This window comes from Octopus sinensis, linkage group LG3, assembly GCF_006345805.1.
Source record: "Octopus sinensis linkage group LG3, ASM634580v1, whole genome shotgun sequence".
In the NCBI taxonomy this organism is placed as follows: Eukaryota; Metazoa; Mollusca; class Cephalopoda; order Octopoda; family Octopodidae; genus Octopus; species Octopus sinensis.
The window spans coordinates 137,068,337-137,092,788 of record NC_042999.1 but is presented as its reverse complement, the minus strand read 5'-3'; the positions used below and the strand labels follow the sequence as shown (position 1 = coordinate 137,092,788).

The 24,452-nt window shown below is 36.1% G+C and overlaps 1 long non-coding RNA gene across 1 annotated transcript in view; it reads left to right on the top strand.

Moving 5' to 3' along the window:
• Positions 1–22,522, top strand: part of LOC118762587 — a 28,015-nt gene extending 5,493 nt beyond the window's left edge. Inside the window, exons 2-3 of the long non-coding RNA XR_004998344.1 lie at positions 1,281–1,285; positions 21,944–22,522. This is a non-coding gene — a long non-coding RNA (uncharacterized LOC118762587). The remainder of the gene's footprint in view (positions 1–1,280; positions 1,286–21,943) is intronic.
• Positions 22,523–24,452: the final 1,930 nt, after the last annotated feature.

Sequence of the window (24,452 nt, the reverse complement as noted above, 5' to 3'; positions counted from 1 at the left end):
AGCCAGATCACTGTCTTAATATATAAACACACAATATCTAAACACTCTTACACATAGATTCACATGTTATTATTTACTTTTATTATTCTGCTGAGCTTGATTTTGCTTTTCATCCTTTCAGAGTCAAAATATGTACCGGTGTTCAGCTGGTCAGTATAACTGATTTACCACCACCCTACAAAATAAATTGTTAGAGCCTTGTGCCAAAATTTGAAATCAATATTTACTTTATTTTAATTCTAATGTTACTATTTACATTTATATTAAATAAATGTAAATATTAACCTGTGAATGTATGTGTAAGTGTGTTTATATGTCTAAGTGAATGTGTGTGTCTTTATATAAGAGAGAGTGTGTGTATGAATGTGCATACATGTGGTATACATGTGTGTGTGTGCTTGCATACATATGTGTGTTTATTGTGTGCCTTTTTAGACCATGCTGTATATATATATTGATAGAGTGTATATTGATGTGGAAGCCTGAGCTGACTGAGTCAGTAGAGTTTTGGCCTATTAACCAAGAGGTCAGCAGTTTGTACTTCATTGCAGTGTCCATTGACCAGACATTGGACTCTCTCAACTGATTAATCCATTTAGCTTATAAGTAGGAGTGCATGGTGGTGGGTCTTGCTAGTTTCATTCTGTTTTAAGCATTCAGATCACACACACAGATACAGACACAAACATACAAACCCATGCAGAAACATACTCATGCACATTCACAGACATGCACGCATGCACACATACACTTTTCAATCTAGAGCAGTATTATGGATTTGTATCCTTTCCTAGCCACATTTTTTCTGTGGATATTGACCTAAAGCTGTTTATGTGAGGTTAGAATTAGGGAGCCTTTGTATGTTGCAAGGTCACAATAAAGGTAATTCCCATCTGATAAAGCTGCATTTCAAAATTACTTTTATATGAGTAAATCTTATAAATTTATAGAATATATTTATTCTAGGCATAATTGTGCAGTTAAGAAGCTCATTTTGCAACTATGTTGTGTCTGGTTCAGTACCAATGTATGCCATTTTGAGCCAGTGTCTCCTATTGTACCAGGCTAACCAATGCCTTGTGAGTCATCATCATCATCATCATCGTTTAACGTCTGCTTTCCATGCTAGCATGGGTTGGATGATTTGACTGAGGTGTGGCAAACCAGATGTCTGCACCAGGCTCCAATCTGATCTGGCAGAGTTTCTACAGCTGGATGCCCTTCCTAATGCCAACCACTCTGAGAGTGTAGTGGGTGCTTTTACGTGCCACTGGCACAAGGGCCAGTCAGGCAGTACTAGCAATGGCCACGCTCAAATGGTGATTTTTATGTGCCACCTGCACAGGAGCCAGTCCAGCAGCACTGGCAATGACCTGGCTCGAATGTTCTTTTCACGTGCCACCAGCACAGGCGCCAGTAAGGTGACGCAGGTTATGATCATGCTTGAATAGTGCTTTTTATGTGCCACCGGCACAGAAGCCAGTTTGTTGCTCTGGCAATGATTACGCTCGGATGGTACTCTGAGCGCTCCACTAGCACGGATGCCAGTCAACAAATTTGATTTCAATTTGGATTTCGATTTCACTTGCCTCAACAGGTCTTCACAAGCAGAGTTTAGTGTCCAATGAGGGAATTTATTAAGTGAAAACTGCGGAGAAGCTCACCACACACAAGCACACGTGTGCATGTATGTTTGTTTGTGATTGTGTATGTCCCCACCACTGCTTGACAGCCAGTGTTTATTTTGTTTATATCATCATAATCTAGCAGTTTGGTACAAGTGTCTATTAGAATTAAAATCAGTACTGGAGTCAATTCATTTGACTAAGCCCATCAAGGCATGACTACTGTCCAATGATTGAAATATGTACAAGATTATAGAAACATAACATTTAAAGAAAGAGTTGCCAAATAAGTACTCCCTCTATAACAAATTTTAAAATATCTTTTAGGTAGTTTCTTTGGCTTTCTGCTTTAAGCACAATTGTAATTACTTTAAACAATTAGTTATAAATTTTGATAAAGAAAAATAAACAGGTGTTTGTAAATGTCATAATTAGTTAAAGAGATTAGCTTCAAATGAAATTAAATCAATAAAAATATATTCCAATGTGACAATTTTTTTCCCCTCAAACAAAATTGTTTTAGAAACCCACACTTAGCACCTCAGTAAGTTCTGAGTTCTCCATTAGTCTCACCAGTCTGTATAGTAAGAAATTTGCTTCCCAACCACATGCTTCTGGGTTCAGTCCCACTGTGTGGCACTTTTGTGTGGCACTTTGAGCAAGTGTTTTCTACAATACCCCAGGTTGACCAACGCCTTATGAGTGGATTTGATTGATGGAAACTGAAAGAAGCCTGTTGTATATAAATGCGTGTGTGTGTGTGTGTGTGTATGTGTGTGTGTGCATGTTTGTGTGTTACTGTTTTCATGCCTTGACATCACAAGAGAGTTGTAAATGAGTGTCACCATCATACAAGCAGTGTTCATCATTTATAATGTTATGTGAAAATATGTCTGGTCATGGAGAAATATTACTTTATTTGGAAACAGGTGAGGGTTCATGATAGTAGAGCAAAATACACCTCAACAAACAGGGCCGTTGCTAAGCCCCTGAAACCTCTGCAGTTGAGGGACCCCCGTGTTAAGATTCAAGTACATAGATGAGCCAGCTATTTACTTTGTTTAAAACGCTAACTGAAAATTTCAAGCCAGGCGAGGAAAAAAATACGAGTGTGTACTGTAAATAAATTTTAAAGAAACAAAAAAATAAATGAAAAAAGCTTGTCAGGGAATTCCCTAGGGAGATAAAAGAAAAAACGAAAGAAATCCCAAACAATGGAAATAAGAACAACTTCAACAGAAGACAAGAAAAAGAAGCAATGGTGATGAAAGGTGGAAGTTGTATACTTATACATACATACAAACATACACACACAAGCATACATATACCTATTCATTTGTACACACATACACACACGTACAAACACACACACACACACACAGATGTTTGTGTGTATGTATACACACAGGTATTCTTCAGTTGTAACTAGTTTGTGATCAACGTATTTTATTTTGCAAAGTACTATTTTTCCCTTGAATTTGTGATTTCAGAGGAAGGTAAGAAATTCTTTATATTTTGCATCTTTGGTATTTTGACTTTACAGTTTGAACTGTAGAATTGTTTATCCAATCGAAATATAGCAACAGCTAACAGTGAAATATAGAATTAAAAAAAGGTGTTTTTGACTGTTATCAAGCCTTTGAAAACATTCATGTCTATTTTACAAAAATATATAATTTAAAATAGTTTGTTTCTGTTTTAGATTGAAAGCGTTTTTGTATTTTAATGCTCTTGAATAAACTTCTTTGTATATAAAAGCTGAGGCAACTGTTGTTATTTTGAAATGCTTGTCTTCTGATACTTATGAGTTCATTGAATAAATATTCAACCCTATTAAATGTTGGCCTTCCTAAACATGAAATTATACAATAGTTCCAGCCCTAAATAAATTTAACTTGTACTTTTAAAGATGTTCTTTAGGATAACGAGAAATATTGAACTTCAGATAGAATAAAGTAAAATATAGCTATGAACAAAAGGTGCATAGATTATGAATTTTGATTGGAGAGTTGAGGCCTTGAAGCAAAATGATGCAGGGGGCCTCTAAAAGTCATGTGATGGCCTTGTCAACAAATTCCATCCGGTCCATGTGAGCACAGAAAAGTAGACATTGATACAATAATAGGGGCAGTGGTGGCAACAACAATGATGAAATAAATAAATTCCATAGTGGGAGATAAATGATTCTCCATACAGTAGTGAAAATAATTGACAAATGTTTGCAATGTCTTAAGATATTAGGTTTATATTCATGACTTCACTGCCTACCTAAGGGATGTGGCCAGAAGAAGTTTCCTCTGGTTGTTGTCATATAGTCATATGTTAGCTCTAATCAAACTAGGAGACTGAATAACTGAGTGGCTGTGAGCCATAGGGCTGTCTTAAGGCATGGACATACTGGGCAGTTACCTGGGACCCCATTGGTCTAAGAGCCCTATTCTAATCTAAGTTTACTGTGGCTTCTAGTCAATGAATGAATAAATACTATTGGTTCTAATGAATTAGTTTACTCAGGGACTGATAATGTTATCAAGACAGCCCTAGTAACCCACACATCTATTGCTCAACCTCTGCTGAAGGGCTTATTGTGCACTTCTACATGCATGTATAGGACACAATGCTGCAGTGCTCTTGGCTATAAGTCAGTAGAGTTGATATTTCATTGCTCAGATGCCTCTTGTCATCAATAAGTTCAATGATTGACTCAACCATTTCACTAAAGAGATGAGCAGCAGTGTTATTTATTATGTAATTTATGCCTGTGCATCTTATCTTTGAACTTGTTTCAGTCAATGGATTGTGGTTATGTTGGGGCAACCTCTTAAAGTGGTTTAGTTGAATGGATTGACCCCAATAACTTACTTTTTACATATATTGTATTTACTCTATTAGTCCCTTTTGCCGAACCACTAAGTTACAGGGATGTAAACAAGCCAACACTGATTGTCGAGTGGGGGAGCTGGGGAACAAACACAGATGCAAAAATATACACATAGACGTAGGAGTGGCTGTGTGAAGTAGCTTGCTTACAAACCACATGGTTCCAAGTTCAGTCCCACTGTGTGACACCTTGGGCAAGTGTATTCTACTTTAGCCTCAGGCCAACCAAAGCCTTGTGAGTGGATTTGGTAGACGGAAACTGAAAGAAGCCCGTCATATATATGTATATATATATGTGTATATGTGTGTGTATGTTTGTGTGTCTGTGTTTGTCCCCTCAACATCGCTTGACAACCGATGCTGGTGTGTTTATGTCCCCGTAACTTAGCGGTTCAGCAAAAGAGACCGATAGAATAAGTACTAGGCTTAGAAAGAATAAGTCCTGGGGGCGATTTGCTCGACTAAAGGTGGTGCTCCAGCATGGCCACAGTCAAATGACTGAAACAAGTAAAAGAGTAAAGAATATAGAGTAAAAGAGTACATACACATCATCATCAATCATCATCATTTAACATCCATTTTCCATGCTGGTATGGGTTGGACAGTTTGACATGGAGCTGGCCAGCAGGGGAACTGTCCAGACTCCAGTTGTCTGTTATGGCATGGTTTCTTTGGCTGGATGCCAAACACTTTACAGAGTGTGCTGAGTGTGTTTTACGCACCACTGGCATGGGTGTGTTTACACAGCACTGGCACAAATATATTTTATGTGACACCAGTACCTATAAAAGACAAGCCTGTATGTATGAATGCCAGTAATTTTACTTAGCTTGACACATCTCAAGTACACATAAAAATATATAACAGGATTCAACAAAGTTTCCATCTACAAAATTCACTCACAGGGCATTGGTTGTACCAGAGGCTCTTGTCCGAAGTGTCACACTGTGAGACTGAACCTGAAACCACTTGGTTGAGAAGCAAACTTTTCAATTACACAGCCTTGTATTCAGCATTTTACAATTTTAGGATAGGTCTTACAAGTTCCTGCATGTCTCAAGAGGCACCTAAAACGGGTTGATGTTAGGAATGGTATCTAACCATAAAACACTGCCTCCAAATGTCTTATCCAAGCCATGTCATTGAAATTGCTTCCATACCAAAATGTGAGTTCATATCCTGCTTCAGACAGATAACTGAGTTCCTGATCAAGACATTTAAGTATCTTAACCTCAGTTATTAGTGGTGGCAGTGGGGAGAGGACTTTTTCTCCTTCTTCTTCTTATTATTATTTGTCTCCTCATCCTTCATCATTGCAGCAAATAAATGAAATTATTATTATTATTATTATTATCCATTTATCTTTTTCTTTGGATAGACAGGTCATAGGTCTTTTGTCTAACAAAGAAATCAATAGTTATATCTATTAACACAAGAGTCCTATATATCATTCCATAACCAATTTATCAACGACTTTTACAAAAGAAAACAAGATACATCACATCCACATTACAACAGTTGAACAGCAGTTTCTATACTGAGTCATAATGTTGTAGGAGGTGTATGAAGATCGCCTTCCTGGGCAATAGCCTGTGCTAAGTGTCAGTGACCATGTCATTTTCTGCTAAGAATGCAACCAACCTACTTCTCGTAGGATCCTCATCTTTCTATGATATAATAGGCTTACCCAAATTTACAAACTTCAGCAAAAAATGCTAACCTTTCTCTTAAAATATGAAAAGTGACTGATTGATGGTAACATTATAGGCTCAGGCATGTCTGTGTGGCTAACAAACCAACGTTATGGTTTCAAGTTCAGTCCTACAGCATGGCATCTTGGGAAAGTGTCTTCTACTATAGCTCTGGGCTGACCAAAGCCTTGTGAGTGAATTTGGGAGACAGAAACTGAAAGAAGCTGACAGAAACTGAAAGGTGGCGAGCTGGCAGAAACGTTAGCATGCCGGGTGAAATGCTTAGTGGTATTTCGTCTGCCGCTACGTTCTGAGTTCAAATTCCGCTGAGTTCGACTTTGCCTTTCATCCTTTCGGGATTGATAAATTAAGTACCAGTTACACACTGGGTTTGATGTAATTGACTTAATCCCTTTGTCTGTCATTGTTTGTCCCCTCTATGTTTAGCCCCTTGTGGGCAATAAAGAAATAAGAAACTGAAAGAAGCTTGTTGTGAATATACAAATGTGTGTGTGTGAGTGTGTATATTTGTGTCCTTTTGTCATGACATCATGTGATAGTTGTAAATGCCAATCCTTTCCAATACTCTGCAAAAACATGTCTGGCCATAAAGATGTAATACTTTGCTCAGAAACAAGCAAAAATTGACAACAGTAGGGGCATCCTGACTCAATAAACTTCCCCCAACCAATATAATCATAAAAAATGAATGGTAAAAAATTATTAATAGTATTTTTGAATTGTTTGGTCAGGAATAGAGGAACAGAGTCTATGATACTTTATTTTTTCAAAGCCTCCAAAACTTGTTGAGGCAAAGGAGAAATTTATCCTCAAACGGAAGATTCAGTCTGAATCCTTGCAATAAAGTAAACACTGTTGAACGAATCAAATGTGGTGGTGTTAAACTGGGTAACAGATTAAAAAATAATTAATATAACCTTTTGAAATGAAAATAAAACACTCAACTAGCCCTTTACTACAAACACCCACATACATGCACATACACAGGCATAAACAGACACACACAAGTTTGAATAAAGATTTCGTCAATATTTTTGTTTCCCAGAAATGACCACTTATCTTCTTAAAATTCAAGTGCCAGCTTTTCCGTTTTATTTTAAGAACCCTTATTATAAACAACCTAAGAGAATTTCTTTCCTTTCATTTTCTTTTCTTATGGTTGTTGTTGTTGCTGAAGTGTTGTTGTTGTTGTTAGTGATGTAACTGTTATTCATTTCTTTCAGCCTGCCTTAGGTGCCATACAGTATGCTGTATTAGAGATATGCTGTTGTGATTGTTTAGTCCTTGGTCAGTCTCAGTCAAGCAGATTTATGATGAATAACATTCTAGCTATGATCATCCAGTCTTGTTTTTCTTAGGTCTAGCATATCCAGGATTATATAATCTAATGTTTTAAAGGAAGTACTCCAGCATGGCCACAGTCAAATGACTGAAAAATAGTAAAAGAGTAATGTGTTGCTTCCTTTTTAAGATGGTGAGTCGTAATATGAGAGAGTTTTGGCAGCTATTTCTAGCAAGTTAAGCAGCCATGCAGAGGCTTCAGTTAGAGTTTGATTTGTTGTTAGCCTACAAGTACAACAATCTGTTTTTCTTATGACATTTCTCTTATTAGTTAAATCACTTTAGTATTTGAGAATAACCACTGGCAAATAAGTGAATTGTGTCAGTTCTCAGTTAGAAATAGCAGCTAACTTTACCTTAAATCACACCCTATACATTAAGGAGGAAGATATATTGGATCATATACTCCCAGATACATTCTGTGAAAAATAATGATAAAAGACCATGACTAGAGTGTGAAGATGCATGACCTTTTCATTGTGCAATTTTCATGAAGATGAATGAAAATTGCACAATTGTCAGATAGTAGTTTTGATTCCCAGACTGAGTAGTGCATTGTGTTGTTCTTAAGCAAAACACTTCCTTCCACATTATATGGATGCCAGGCCACTGGCATGATAAGTCCAAGGTCACAAGACAGAACTAAAACTAAACTAAACATGACTTAAATGCTTTTGATCTTACTTGATGATCCAATATACCACATGGTTTCATATCACTATCTTATCCTTCAGTATTGGAGAACTCATTCTATTATAAGCATTCAAACTAGGATCCCAGTTTCCTCCTACATCCACATTTATTCTGGAGGATATTGAACAGAAGATTCCCAAGTTGAACATCAATCACTTGCAAAAATTTTACAAGTATGATAGGGTCTGTAAAGGTCATTGACACTGACACTTGTTCTATACCTTTTACTCGTGTCAGCCATTGGGCTACTGAAATGCTGAAGTGTATAGTAGAAAAAATCAAGACCAGCACTTATTTTTAAGTCTGGTACTTATTCTATCAGTCTCTTTGGTTGAACTGGCAAGTTTCAGGGATGTAAACAAACCAATACCAGCTGTCAAGCAGTGTGATGGGGAACAAACACAAACAAAAAGACATACACATACACACAGATAGATGGATGGATGGATGAATGGATGGATAGAAGCTTCCACACAGTTTCCATCTACCAAATTCTCACACATTGGTTGGGCCAGGGCTACAGTAGAAGACACTTTTCCAAGGTGCCATGCAGTGGGAATAAGCCCAAAACAACATAATTGCAAAGCAAGTTTCTTGACCATACAACCATCACAGCACTCCTGACAAACATAAAAAGGAATATATAAAACCTGGGGATATTTCACAACAAATTTGAGATTATCTGAAAGTAGGTTAATAAATTTAGATTTATTTAACAAAACTGTAGCTTACATAAAAAAAAAAAAAAAACTTAGCAACCTGTCATTGTCCCAGTTGCTGAGTCTTTGATAGGTTTTCTTGTCAGCTTCAGTGAGGAAGTGTAATTGAGATAATTAATACAAAACCACCCACCCATCAACATCCAGACAATTGAGTTAATCTTCAACTTTGAGAATTAAACCTGTTTCTTCCTCCTCCTGTCACTGGTTTATGCTGCTATGCCTCATTATAAGCTCTGACAATCGGATTTCTTTGAAGATTTACCTGACAGTGGCGTTTCAGGATTGTTGACACAGAAAAAAATTACAACGGAGGTAATTGTTTCTCCACCTCCTTGCCATCACTGCCATTGTTATTATCATCATCATCATCATCATCACTGCTTCCAATACTACTGCTACTACAATTATACCCCACCACCACTACCACTACTACTACTGCTATTACTGCTACTGCAACTGCTGCTGCTATTACTGCTACTACTGCAGCTGCTGCTGCTGCTACTACTACTACTACTGCTGCTGCTGCTACAACTACTACAACTATTAATAAGGCAGTGAATTGGTAGAATTGGTAGAAAAGATAGCTTGTGGTATTTATCCTGGTTCTCCACATTCATAGTTCAAATCCTGCTAAGGTTACAATCTGGTTACATTACAATGAAATAAAGTACCAGTCAAGTACTGCAACTGATGGAATTGACTAACCTCCTCCCCTCAGAATCACTGGTCTTGTGTCTAAATCACAAACCATTTTAATTTTTATCATTATTATTATTATTTTACTTTTAATCTGCATGTTTGTTACAAGCACTTGCTGAGGCACACTCAGCATCTTAGGGTGTGTGAAGGATAAGAGATGTTACAGTATGGCAGAAAGCTTGGGGAGAGGAAGTGGCGAAATGTCTTCATGTAATATAACACAGACATTTAAATGGATAGGATTTTTCCAAAGATGTGGGCACTACTTGTCAACACTATCTTTTGGATTTCTCTGAGACATGGTTCTCCTGGGACCTTTTTTAAATGTTTCTGGCATCCCTTTTTTATCATACCTAGGTCACCCACAATAACAAGAACAGTTCTTACTTTAAGAAACCACATCTTTTGTATTTCAATTTCCAGATCCTTATATTTACTTAATTTGTCAAATTCTTTGACAGATATATTTTTATCAGTAGGAACACTTACATCTATTAGTTTACAAGTATTTTCTTCCCTGTCTTTTATAATCATGTCTGGTTAATTAGCCTGGGTCATTCTGTCAGTGTTGACTGGAAAATTCCAGAGGATAGTGACATTTTAACCTTCAATGACTGGCTCAGGATGATGTTCAGTAAGCAGGAGTGCTGATTTTGTAATGTTTACAAATTTTTCAATGTAAATACTGTCCTACCCTATATTATTATTATTATCATTATTATTATTATTATTATTATTATTATTGAGTGAGAGAGCAGTGCATGCCATCAAAGTGACACTGAGGTAAAATATACAAAGCTCAGTATACCCATCATGACTACCCATGTGATAAGGGTATACTAGGCACATGCATCACAACCATGTGTTCGCAACATGGTGATCTCATATCAAGATAAACAACACATGACCTTGCAGGTGGGGCCCAGTTAGAATTTTGTTCTGGTCAAGTAACCCATCCCACTCAAAAGGTCTCTGAATAAGGGTTGTTTAAGGATGTTAAATGAAACACCCATGTTTCCAGAGGTGAATAATTCAAACCCCAAAGAATCCCTCACAACACATGGCTATGATACTTCCCCACTATTTCTGCTCATGATCAGAGATGCACATATCGTCAGCCACTAAGGGACATGGACAACTGGTTAAGGTCAAACAACTGACAAGTAAATCTGTGGTATTGAGCAGAATATTTGCTGTAGCCATCCTTTTATACCAAGACAAACCAATGTACATGATAACACTTCCAATCAATTAAGATCAGAAGCCATGAGAGCCACTCCCTGGTACTGCATCAGGGCATTTATTCTTGTTGCTTACTTTGATTATAATCACCCCATGGATTTATATGGATGACACCGTACAAAATTCTGGTGCATCTGACTTAAGTACCATATTCGTTTGAATCTAAATTTTGCTGAACTTATATATATATATATATAACGGGAAGCTTTATGAAAATAAACAAAAGATGAAGGTAGGTGGAATACAAACAAACAATTGTATTAGTATGGCGCTCAGGAATATAAATAAAACAAGTCTTTTACGTTTCAAGCCTACGCTCTTCAACAGAAAGATACACAGAAAAGAAACACGGAGAGAAACAAGGAGAGAAAAAAATGTGTGCAGAAGCTAGCAAATCAACATGCTGATCTGCATATATATATATATATATACATACATATATATATATATATATACATACATACATATATATGATGACTAGATAGGGATAAATTATCCAGGTGGGTACCATACAAGTACTCAGTTATAATCTAGGTTCCAGCTAACAGCATCAAGTTGTAAGGAGCACCTAGGATTACTTATGGTGAGTCATTCCACTGTAATTCATCCAATAGGTATATCCTGGGTACGTTTCTCGCTGCAATTGTTTTCGTTTCAGCACACGATCTCAGATCAAATCACTTGCTATGCGAGTACATCTCCGTAATATATATATATATATATATATAAAGTAAGATAGGGGTTATGAATGTAACCCACTATGGGATATCAGTTATCCAATATACTGTTGGTAAAGTACCCAAATTCTTAATACATAAATGCTTTTGATGTTCCCATTTGTATAATTAATAAATAATGTAAAATTGTAATATCCATAAGTTGATGAACGAGATGAATTTGTTTCTCCATTTTCTTATTTGTATATGTATATATATATATATATATATACACACACACACACATATATATATATATATACTCTTTTATTTATTCCAGTCATTTGACTGTGGCCATACTGGAACACTGGTTCAAAGGGTTTTAGTCAAGCAACTCAACTCAAGGACTTATTCTTTAAGTCTAGTGCTTAATCTGTCAGTCTCTTTTGCCAAACTGCAAAGTTACACGGATGTAAACAAACTATTTCCGGTTGTCACATGGTGACGGGTTTGGGGGACAAACACAGATACAGAGACACAGAGACACATACACATAGATATATACAATGATGGTAATTCTTATATATATTGTAGGAAACTATTTAATAAAAATGTTTTGGATGTAAACACACCTCCACTCTCCTCTTGGTTTTCAATGATATATATATATATATGGAGTTAGCAAGAATCTTTAATCATCACAACAATCGTTTCGAAGCATCCTGCATCTATTCCCTTCAAGTGGGATATTGCATAGCTAATTGTGTTGCATCAATCATAGCAAGGTGCATCTCATCAGGTATCACATATTAAATAAGATGCTTCATTACATATACTGAGTTTAGCTATACTGACAGTGGATGGAAAGCATTTCCAGGTTATAACCAGTAGGTGGGTCTGGCTATAGTTTAGAGTGGATACATCACGTAAATCAAAGTAATATGAGAATAGAACATGACAAAGGATCCAAATAAATACATAAAATGAAGAAGGATAGGTCTACACATGTTGACACACATATAAAGACATGTACGTCTATATGTGTCAATAAGTGTAGACCTATCATTCTTTATTTTATCTTTTAATTTAGATTCTTTGTCATGTTTTATTCTCTATCTTGTATTACTTCATGTTATGAACTTTAGCCAGACCTATCTACCAGTTTATAACTCAAAAATGTTTTCCATCCACTGTCAGCATAGCCAATACCCTACATATTATATATATGTATATGTATAATATTGCATGAATCAGCTTTGATTAAAATATTTTCATGTAAAATCATATATAACAGCATTCCAGTGCATTTGCATGTGATAAGACCTTTCACTGCAAAAATAGTCCCAGGAGAAAATTCCTCCTCTAGACATGTGTGAACAGCACTGGATTAACCCATTAAGCAAAATAAGCACATGCTTAAGGCATCAAGAAATGAGGGGCACCACAGAAATGAAAATGGTTTATGGCACAAAAGAAATCACCTTACACTTGCTAAAATAATATTCATAATGCCTTATCTCTACTAAGTATAGAAGCAGAAATTTTACATAAAATTAATTTTAATATCATCAAACACATTACAATTTTTTTTTAAATGGAGAAAACTTTTCAAATATAAATAAAGTAGAAGCATACAAAAATAAACATTATTTTCCATCGTCTTGTAAATTTTGTTTCCTTTTGAAAAATAAAAATTTATCTTATAATTTATCATCATTTACATTTTGAACTATTTACATATACTTGAGGACACCAAACCTTTTAAGTGCTTAGGGCCTCTACAAGTCTTAATCCAGCCCTGTATTTGAAGATACATTTTTGGCTGGAAATGATGTCATTGGATCATAGCTAATGAAGTGAAAAGATGCAGAAATTTATGGTAATATTTCCTTACAGCCAGATATGTTTCCCTGGATGATTGGAAATATGCAAAACCACTTGTATGACAGTGATGCTCATTTACAATTATTGCATGATGTCAAGACAAGAAGACACAAACACACACTTACGGAAATGAATGCACACATACGTGAATAGATTTGGTAGCTGGAAACTGAAAGAAGCCCGTATATATATATATATATATATATATATATATATATATATATATATATAGTTTCTGGTTAGGCTGCGACCAGTGACATTTGTTCACATTTACTATCAACAAATTGTTTGTTAGCTCTATGCTTTCAAATTCCTCTGAGATAAAAATTTTGTACTTGAAAAACCAGTAAGGAAGTGTATTTGGCCCTAAAATTCCTGCCTCAGTATCCTCATATTTAAAGCATGCTAGCATAGAAAAACAGATGAAATGAATGAACGTACATGCTTGTGCATATGAACATGCATGAATGTTGATATTTCACACTTTTCACCACTCAAACGAAGTGGTGAGAATATTGACATCTCTTGTCAACATTATGACTGCTTGACAGAAGAGCATCCAGCCTCATCATCATCATTTAACATCCATTTTCTATACTAGCATAGGTTGAATGGTTTGACAGGAGGTGGCCGACTGGAGAACTGCACCAGGTTCCATTTGTCTGTTTTGATATGGTTTCTATGGCTGAATGCCCTTCCTAATGTCAACCACTTTAGAGAGTGTTCTGAGTGCTTTTTATGTGGCACCAACACAGAATCTGTATATGTGACACCAACATGAGGTTTTTTTTTTATGTGACACCAGCTATAAAATTCAGTCTCAAATAACTTCCTGTCCAAACTCAAGCAAAGATGGAAAAATGGATGTTAAACAACTTATTAAGTTGTTTTATGTAAGATGAAAGGACAAACACTCTTAGAACATTCTCAGTTTGTTTCTGTGTTGAGTAGTTTTAAGATTTTGATGAAAGCAAATAGGAAGGAAGTAAACAGATGTAAATAAATAACAATCAATATTGGAATTTGTTTTTTTACTCTTTTTTTTCTTCTGTCTTTCAAGTTTCTTGGCAACCCCACTAGTACAAGTGGAACGATATAAGCATCCACTACACACTGTATAGTAGTTGGCATTAGGAAAGGAATCCAGCCATAGAAGCCATGCTGAAGCTTACACTGATGCTTGGCACAGCCCTGTAGATCTCCAGATCTTGTCAAACTGTCCATTCTATGCCAGCATGGAAAACAGACATTAAATGGTGACTTTACACAAAGGAGATGTACAGAGTCCATGAGCTTTGCCGGTCCTTCCAGGCTGATATGATTGACTTTGGTTGATTTTGAGTTTGTACATACAGAGTTAGTGAAAAAATGTTAGAGGATTTTAATTTTGCAAAGGAGAGAGTTTAGTGGGACATCAAGAAGGGTGATTGCAGTACAATAGGGATCAATAGCTATGACAGAAAAAGGTAAGCTGGATGAGTCTGAGTGAAGTTGGAATGCTGTAACTAGTTCAGAGGAGAAGACATTTAGTTAAGGAAGATAACAGAAACAATCAATCTCTTAATTATGCCCCAATTTAATGTGACTATAGATTTAACTCCATAAGTCATTGAACCTTTATTTTTTTTACTTGAATTTTCTCAAGCCATTAATTCTCTTGAACTTGTGTGAGACATTTTATGAGCAACACTCAGTTATGAAAGGACTGTACTTTACAATATGTTTGATGGACTTCTTATGCAGTTTCTGTTGTGTACCAAGTGTCTGCTTCTAAGGTATTGATCAACTTGACTCTAACATAAAGAATGGTGTCATGCAGTGAGATCAAACTCAAAATTTCTTTTTATCACACAACTATCCTTATTCCTATGTAGGCAAAATGAGTGATCTTTAGCTTTATCTCCATTTTCTCTATCTATTTTGAGTTCAAATCCCTCTAGGGATAACTTGGCATTTTATCAATCAAAGGATGATAAAATAGCTACCAGTAATATGCTGGGATCAATTCATTTGACAAAATCTTTCTCATGCAACTAATGGTTTAATTTTTACCTGCCTGACTGGCTCCCATGCCGGTGGCATGTAAAAAGCACCATCTGAATGTGGTCGATGCCAGTGCTACCTGACTGGCCCCCATGCTTGTGGCATGTAAAAAGCACCCACTACACTCTCAGAGTGGTTGGCATTAGGAAGGGCATCCAGCTGTAGAAACCTTGCCAGATCAGACTGGAGCCTGGTGCAGCCTCTTGGCTTGCCAGTCCTCAGTCAAACTGTCCAACCCATGCCAGCTTGGAAAGTAGACATTAACAATGATGATGATGATGATGATATATATATATATATATATACAGACAGACATACAAATATATATATATATAATACAAGCAATGTTGTTTGTTTCTGATCTTCAATGCTGAAAATATTATCTTGCTTGGGAACAAGTGAATGTTGGCAACCGGAAGGAATCTGGCCATAGAAAATCAAACAAATTTTTTTTCATCTGATCTCTGCAGATATGGGAAAGAGAGCAATAAAATGATGACTACGACAACAACAATGATGATGATGATGATGTGGTAGTGGTGGCAGTAGTGGCAGTAATAGTAATAGTAGTTGCTGTTGTTGTCATTGTAGCAGCATATACTTCTTTCTGTTTCATTTTTTCAAATCCACTCACAAGGCTTTGGTCAGCTCAGAACTGCAGTAGAAAACACTTGCCCAATGTGCCACACAATGGGACAGAACCCAAAACCATTTAGTTGAGAAGTAAGCTCTTAACCTCATGGCTGCTAAACGAAAGGAGAGGACACTCAATATTTAGAGTTAATTGAGGTTTTGAGTTTTTTACTCTGGCTTGTCATTTATTTAAAGTAATTTTTCGTCTTTATTTGAAAACAGATAACAATATAAACATTTAATGAAATTGAGGTTAGTAAAAAAAATTAATATTCTAATATTTGAATAAATAAAGGTGCTAAGCTGGCAGAATCATAAACATGCTAGGCAAAATGCTTAACGGCACTTCGTCCAACTTTACATTTTGAGTTCAGATGCTGCCAAGCTCAACTTTGCCTTTCATCCTTTCAGGGTCAATAAAATAAGTACCATTTGAACACTAGAGTACCCTGAAAGTGCTGGCCTTGTGCTAAAATTTGAAAATATTTGAATAAGTAGATATATTCTACAGGATGTATGAGTAAGTTATTAAACGTAAGCAAAAACAGAATAAAAGCTCAGTGACCTGAAGAAGCAGGTTGGAAAATAAAAAAAAGACATTCAAGATAAGAAATGAAATTGGTTAAAAAAGTTTGACAGAGAGAATAAGTGGGGGGGGGTAGAAAGAAAGAGAAAGAAAAAAGCAAAGAAAAAACAAAAATGTTAAATAAGAGTTGATGTCAAAGAAAGACAGTATAGAAGAAATGATGGGAAATGTAACACTTTAATTATATCTTAACATATGGACAATAGAATAAAATATTGACTTAACTTCACCACAACAGTGTTTCCCACCAGATATTTCCCACCTTAATTATGAATACAACATGCGAAAATAAAATAAAAATATACAATACTTCAAAGCTACCTGCACAATTAAGTTTTGTTATAGTTCTTATTAATGTTGACTTTTTTAGGCATAGAACACAAGGACTATGGTTTTGGTAGGGAGGGAGAGTTGATTATTATGTCACTGAGTTGTACTTTCTTTTATCAACCTGGGAAAAATGAAAACAAAGTTGATCTCTTAGTAATTTGATCTCTGAACAGTAAGGCCTTTTTGTCCAGCACTGCAACAATTTCTAACAATATATAGGCACAGGCATGGCTGTGTGGTAAGAAGTTTGCTTCCCAGGCACATGGTTCTGGGTTCAGTTCCACTGCATAGAACCTTGGACGAGTGTCTTCTATTATAGCCTGAGGCTGACTAAAGCCTTGAGAGTAGATTTGGTTGATGGAAACTGAAAGAAGCCTGTTGTATGTATGTGTGTGTCCACCAGCACTTGACAACTAAAGTTGGTGTGTTTATGTCCCTGTAACTTAGCAGTTCTGCAAAAGTGACTGATAGAATAAGTACAAGACTTTAAAATAATAAAAGTACTGGGGTCGATTCATTTGAGTAAAAATTCTTCAAGGCTGTGTCCTAGCATGGCCTGAGCCTAATGACTGAAACGAGTAAAAGATAAAATATAATAAAGTACAAGTCAAATACTTTTAGGGTTCATATAATAAACTATTCCATCCTGAAATATTTAAGGCTTCGTGGTTATGTGAATAAAATATGTTAGTGCTATAATAGAGCATTCTAGCCATTAAAATTTTATATTCATTTTAATTTCATTATTATTTCTGAACAGGGTTGAAAAAAAAAAAAAAGGAGTGGATGAGGATTGGTGCTAAAGAAAAGAGCAATTACAAACAACTAACATGCATACAAAACAGAAAGCAACAGCACCAAGACAGCATCTTGCTCTGCCAGCAGATACTGAAGCAAGACTTTCCATTTCCAGATTCGCCATGGTCTCACAATATAAATAAATGGCATAACATAAATATAAAACAGGGAAAGACTTCCGTCCCCCACCACCTCATTTTCTCCCAAATTTGTTTATTTTTGTAATTTTTTTTTTTTTTTTGCCAAAAACACCCGTTTTGGGACACCGAGGTTCCGGAAAATTGCCAAAAATCGGCATTGTTAACCCCCCCCCCCCAATTCTTCAATTTGGACTTTTTTTCGCCAACCCTAACCCTAACAGTAAAAACCGTAACTACAGAAATGGTTTGAAATTTTTGTCAGAATCATAATGTCCGTATTTTCCAGCATATTTTGAAAAAAAATTTCTGAAAAAAGTAAAAAATGAAGGAAATGGGAGTGGGGGTGGTAATTTTAAAATGCTGATTTTTGTCAATTTCTTTTTTTTTTTGCAGATTCGTATTCCCCGTAGCCGAAAAGTGGGGTTTGTGTCGAAAAAAAAATTTTTTTTTAAACGGGTGGTTTGGGGGGACGGGTGGAGATCTTGCCTAAAACAAACACGTGTTTTTAAGCTACATTGACCCTATGCTAATAGAGCTGTTTTAATCCCAACACCGAATCTTAGTCCTATTTATCAAACAGGTACATATTCGAAAATAAACTAGTTAGAGAGCCGACGTTATTGGATACGGTCTCCATTTTTTTTAGAACAAGAGAAAAATAAAACTTTACGTGGTCCTCCTCGTAGTCATTTGACCAGTTTGAAAGCCAATTTTCATCAAGTCAAACTCTACTGTCGGAACTGATCAGAGACTAAGCAAAACAACCAAGTTGTTTTGTCGAAACAACCAAGTTGTTTTGTCGGGAACAGACGATCTCCTTTTAACGATAAAAAAACATGACAAATAAAACATAAAATTTCAATCATAAACATAGTATCAGATAAAAAAAATTAAAAACTTTTTTTTTTTCAATTTAGATATTAAATTAAAACCAAATCTGTAATTTTCTTATTTGAATTGAGGCTCTATGAAGATCTGATAAATCTATGAAGATTATAAGCTTGAGCGATTTCATTGACAGCTAAAGGGAAGTTACCCCATGTAAGTTACGTCCCTTGTTACATAACATTCAGATTAAATATATATATATATCTTCGTTTCTGCGGTGAAGAAATTTTAATATTTAAAGCAGCGATCTCCAACCTTTTTTTTTTTTTTTCACCACGGACCGGTTTCATGCGAAAATATTTTCCCATGGATCGAGGGATCACGCACATAAAAAATACAGTAAATTCTTGATATACGATTTAATTATCATGTATATAATGCAAAAACACCCAGCAGAATACCATAGTCAATAAAACAGAAATAAAATTTATTCTTTCTGTGCAGTAAAGCAGTTGAGAACGCATGATTTAAAGAGCGGTGTAAAATAAACTATACTGTGAGACAAAATAGCTCACGGTTTTGTCCAGGCCTTTTGGCTAAAATAAAAATGCATATACGCCCTTTTATTTTATTGTCGAGGGTGACTTTGACTCTCACCATTCCAATGTAGATAGAATAAGAACTGGATAGATTTAATACCTTCCCTAAATTTTGTGGTGTTGTTAGAAATATATAAATGCAATCCTTCTATATTGGTATACATCAACCACACACAACTTTCCCTCTCTAGAGGCTAAACTCAAGTAGAGGGTGAATGACGTCGTATCCTCATACCGACACTCTCTGTACCTATACCGAGGGAATGACGAATAAAAATATACCAAAAGCCTCTTACGAAAACCGGGCTTTTGCAATTAACATTTTATTACGTCAGATTTGTATTATTTTTATTTCATTTAAAGAAAAAATCAATTCTTTCACTTTCGTTAAACTGCGAAGTTTCCAGCAAATTCCGACCCACTTCAGTAGTTTCACTTTTTGAATCATAAAACGAAACACCGCCCACGGCAGGCAGAGACACAGCAGTATTTGAAAGTATCAGCAGAGTTACTTCCCTTCAGTTGTATAGTGCTGTTTTTTTCTCTTAAGAAATTTTCAGAGGACGTCCTACACAAATGAAGTTATATTTTCTTCTGTGTATCTCTACAATACACAGGCTTCAACGCCGATTCCAATAGAAATGGTTACCGTAAAATTCCATATTATCCGATATCGTGGATTACATATCTCGATTTAAAAGCCTAAATTATATTTTAAAAACCTGTAATACCATGCAGTGTTGCTTAGTAGAATAAGATAATCTACTAGCGTTTAACATTTCCATCTTTATAAAATATAAGGCAATCTTTCGGTAAAATCTATAACGTCATTAGTGTGTGACATGACACACTAGCACACACTCACTTACTCATAGCTAACGTCCTCTACTAATACCGAAGCACTGTCAAATATACTAATATGTAATTTTAAAGAATATTATAATGTTGGGGGTTTGTTTGCATTTTAATATGCGGCTTAATGCGATATATTTATCGCTCTATCGACAAGACTATCAAATGTCTTCATACATTATTGGTTACTACGCGTTTCTATCCTTCCCTTGATTGCACTTTTCTTCAATTTGGACCCGAATATTTTTATTATGTCACTTTCCTGTTGTCTTGGAGATCTTTCAAGTAGTCTCTTCCGATCTTTTAGATACTACTTGACAAGGGGCACGTGTCCACCCCTTGTCTGCACGTCCGGCTCAGCAGTTTTTGTGTTTTCGGTATTCCGCGATCACATTATTCACTCCTCTCTATTGTTGAATTATATCATTACGAATATGATCCTTTGCATGGCCCTATGCATCTAATAGTCAATGTTATTCCTTCTTCGTAGTAGCTCATGTCTTACATGCGTATAGAAGCGCAAGGACGGTACTATTGAAGAGGTTGGTACGCAGGGTCTAGACCGGCTGTGCTTCGAGCACATCTTTAATCCTGCTCTTATACTGCACGAGATTTAAACATTCATGACTCGGCATGTATTTACTATGTCCAAGTAGACACATTCCTTCACCTCCTCAAATTTCATCATTTCCTTCACTATTCAGACTGGTGCCACGTTTTCGAAACGCATTTTTGTTTTTATACGCTACAGCTGAACTATGGGTGATCAGTTGGCGGCTGATTTGATGTTTCGGCGATGAGGTCGATGACGTTCACAATATGAAAGTGTGTTCGTAGCTCGCCTTTGATGTTGATAACATCTTTTCAATCAATGTCTCATGACCATTTCGAAACACGTGGTGAAAAGCTTTGGAGAAATCTGTAGTTATCATCTATAAGAGTTCCAGTCGGAAAAAGCGTCGAACAAAAAGATACGGTCTCTCCAAATACCAGACCATCAGCTGTTGTTACACATCGCTGGTCACAATGCGTTCGCATTGTTTTAGCCTTCGAATGACGCCACCCCGCTGGCTAAGCGAGCAGGCCAACAGAAGAAAGAATGGGAGAAAGAGTACAGCAGGGATCACCACCACCTGCCGGAGCCTCGTGGAGCTTCTTTGGTGTTTTCGCTCAATAAACACTCACAACGCCCGGTCTGGGAATTGAAACTGCGATCCTACGACCGCGAGTCCGCTGCCCTAACCACTGGGCCATTGCGCCTCCACACCATATATTATACATACCCCTAATTCTAATTTTCTTTTAAACGAATTTTTATGTTCATATATAACAAATAAACATGTATATCTTTTAGAACATTGTCATTTAATAAGATTTTGCTGGCAAATTTTTAAATTAACATAAACATGTATTTACATGAAAGAAAATTACCAGAAAACTTTCATCTAATTCCTTCTTGTAAAACTGCACTGAAACCATTTATGGATTGAAAAAAAATGTATATTTTTAGTTATTTCTACCAACGTAGAAAAAAAACGTTAACGTTGTATTTTCATTATTGAATAGTTCCTTCTCTTCGTAACCATTACCGGAAATCTTTCATTTTAACTATCGCTAACATATTTTTTTAATAATGCCACGTCCTCAAGCACCAGTTTACTTTACCTCCCAATACAAAAGAAAAGAACTTGGTCACCAGAACTAACCAAGACAATAGTTATTGTCTTGTGACCAAGTTCTTTTCTTTTGCATCAAGTCACTTTTATTGGTCAGTTTCAACTTACCAACATGGGAAAAAAAATATATTCTCAGAGAGGTTTAGGGTATAGCGAACAGTTCGAATTCCTTGACTCTGTGGGGCTAATAAAAAATTCGGCTGAGTATTGCGATAACCTGATGACCCTTACACCAAAGAAAAGAACTTCTGAAGGCGTAATGTGATGTCAAACTTGTAGGCACCATTGAAGTTTGAGAAAAGACTTTTTTTGTGGATTCCTGCATATCACTGGCATGGCTCCTAGTTTTAATCTATTACTGGGCTGAAATGGATTGTAAGCAATCTAGTTCCAAGAGAAGTTGGGATCGGATGGGAAGCAATAGTCAATTGGTATAACTACTTTCGGGACATTTGTGCCACGTGGTGCATTGATAATCCTGTCCAACTTGGTGGGCAGGATGTCATCAAGATAGATGAATCAAAGTCTATACATCGCAAATATCACAGAGATACTTATAAGCTGGGCAACTGGGTTCATGGAATGGTGGGACGCTAAGATGTGTGTTCCTGTTCCGGACCGAAGTGCAGGGACACTGCTGCCAATAATCAATGACCATGTGCTGCCAGGGATGAAGATTTGACAATTTAAATTTGCTGAATGACCCCACTCCCTATATTTGGCAAACCAAATGTTATACATATCTCAAGTACAATTTAATACTGATTTTGGTTCCTCAAAAATTAGTAATATTTTTTTATGAAATATTGCAGCAACACATTTTCAGGCAAAACAACAATCTATCACCCCCATCCACTGTGATTTAACTTCCTTAATAATGCAACAATTTTTAGAGAGTACAGAATTAGTCGATTAGGCACAGGTGTGGCTGTGTGGTAAGAAGTTTGCTTCCCAACCATATGGTTCTGGGTTCACTGGCTGCATGGCACTTTCGGCAAGTGTCTTCTACTGTAGCCTCAGGCCAAACAAAGCCTTGTGAACGGATTAGGTAGACAGAAACTGGAAGAAGCCCATCATATATATTGTGTGTGTACATAATTTATATAAAATATTGGTTGATTAATTCAATTAAAAAAAATTCAAGGTAGTGCCCCAGCATGGCCTGAAACAAGAATAGATTTAACATAAAAAAAAAAAATTCTGCTGTGAAAGCTTGTCATGTTTCACCAGTTTAAATAACATCCAGAAATCAAGACTCGTCTCCAAAACACTAAAATCTACATCTTCAGTTCAAATGTGAAGTAAGTCCATCATTGTATGGAACTTTTCTTCAACAATAGAAATAAACCCAATTAGTTGTCAATATAGAAATCAGAGAAAGAAAGTGGCACTGGACACAATCTCAGTACAGGCAGTTGCTCAGAAGAAACCTGCAGAGAAAAAGGAAGAGAGGAATGCTAAGGAACTGTATATACTGATGGATATAGCCCACCCCCCAAACCTGTACGTTTGTCTGAAAATACTGTCCAACAGTCAGCAAGAACCAATGGCTGAAATGTTTATCAGTCATACATAGAAATATCACTAAACTCAAGTCAAAAGTCTGTTTTAGAGAATGATCAACACACTTCTTTGTATAACTAAACACACATGGACATGCCTACAAAGTCAGAAAACAACACAGCTCCCATGACTTTCGGAAACATTTTTTCACGCTCAGAGTTGCTGAAGCATGGAATAAACTGCCTGCGTCAGTTGTTGACTGCCATGACACTGCATCCTTTAAGGCCCTCATGCTTTCCGAAATCCGCCGAAACTACACCTGATTATATATACACTTTAGATGAGTTGTAGTGCACCTGAGCACTGTGCACAATTATTTTTATTATTATTATTTTAAAAACAATTTAGATTCTGTTTGTACATAACAATTAGAAGCAGTATTATCAAACTTGCCTTGTTGGGAATTTCAAGCAGCTAACCATTCTAGATAAACTGCATACTAATGCAGGGAGAGAAAAATAAATATTTTTTCCTCTTGTATATTAATGACCTATTTGCTGTTACCTCTAACAAATTTCATTCTTTTGCAAAGTATACCACTTTTCACTCCAACACACTAGCACCATCAATTCCATTCCAACCCATATTTTTGTTATAGGCATTTAACTTGAAGCTATTCAAGCTACATATAACTACATCAATCTGACTAGGTACATAAAGCCTATGTAGATTATGTGCATAAGCCACTTAACTAAAAACCTTAAAACAAAAACATTACACATGCTTGACTAAGCACCCACATCTAAATATGCTATCAATAAACAAATGGGCAAAAGTGGCTGGCCTCACTGCTCATTACCAAACTCATTTATAACAATAAACTTTGAATACAACGTAATATTTTGAAAAATAAACTAAATTCCAAATCAAAATGTTCACTTACAAAGTGAAGACATTTTGGCATATCTGAGAGAGAAAGCGGGGTAGGGAAGGAGACATCTTTTCCCACA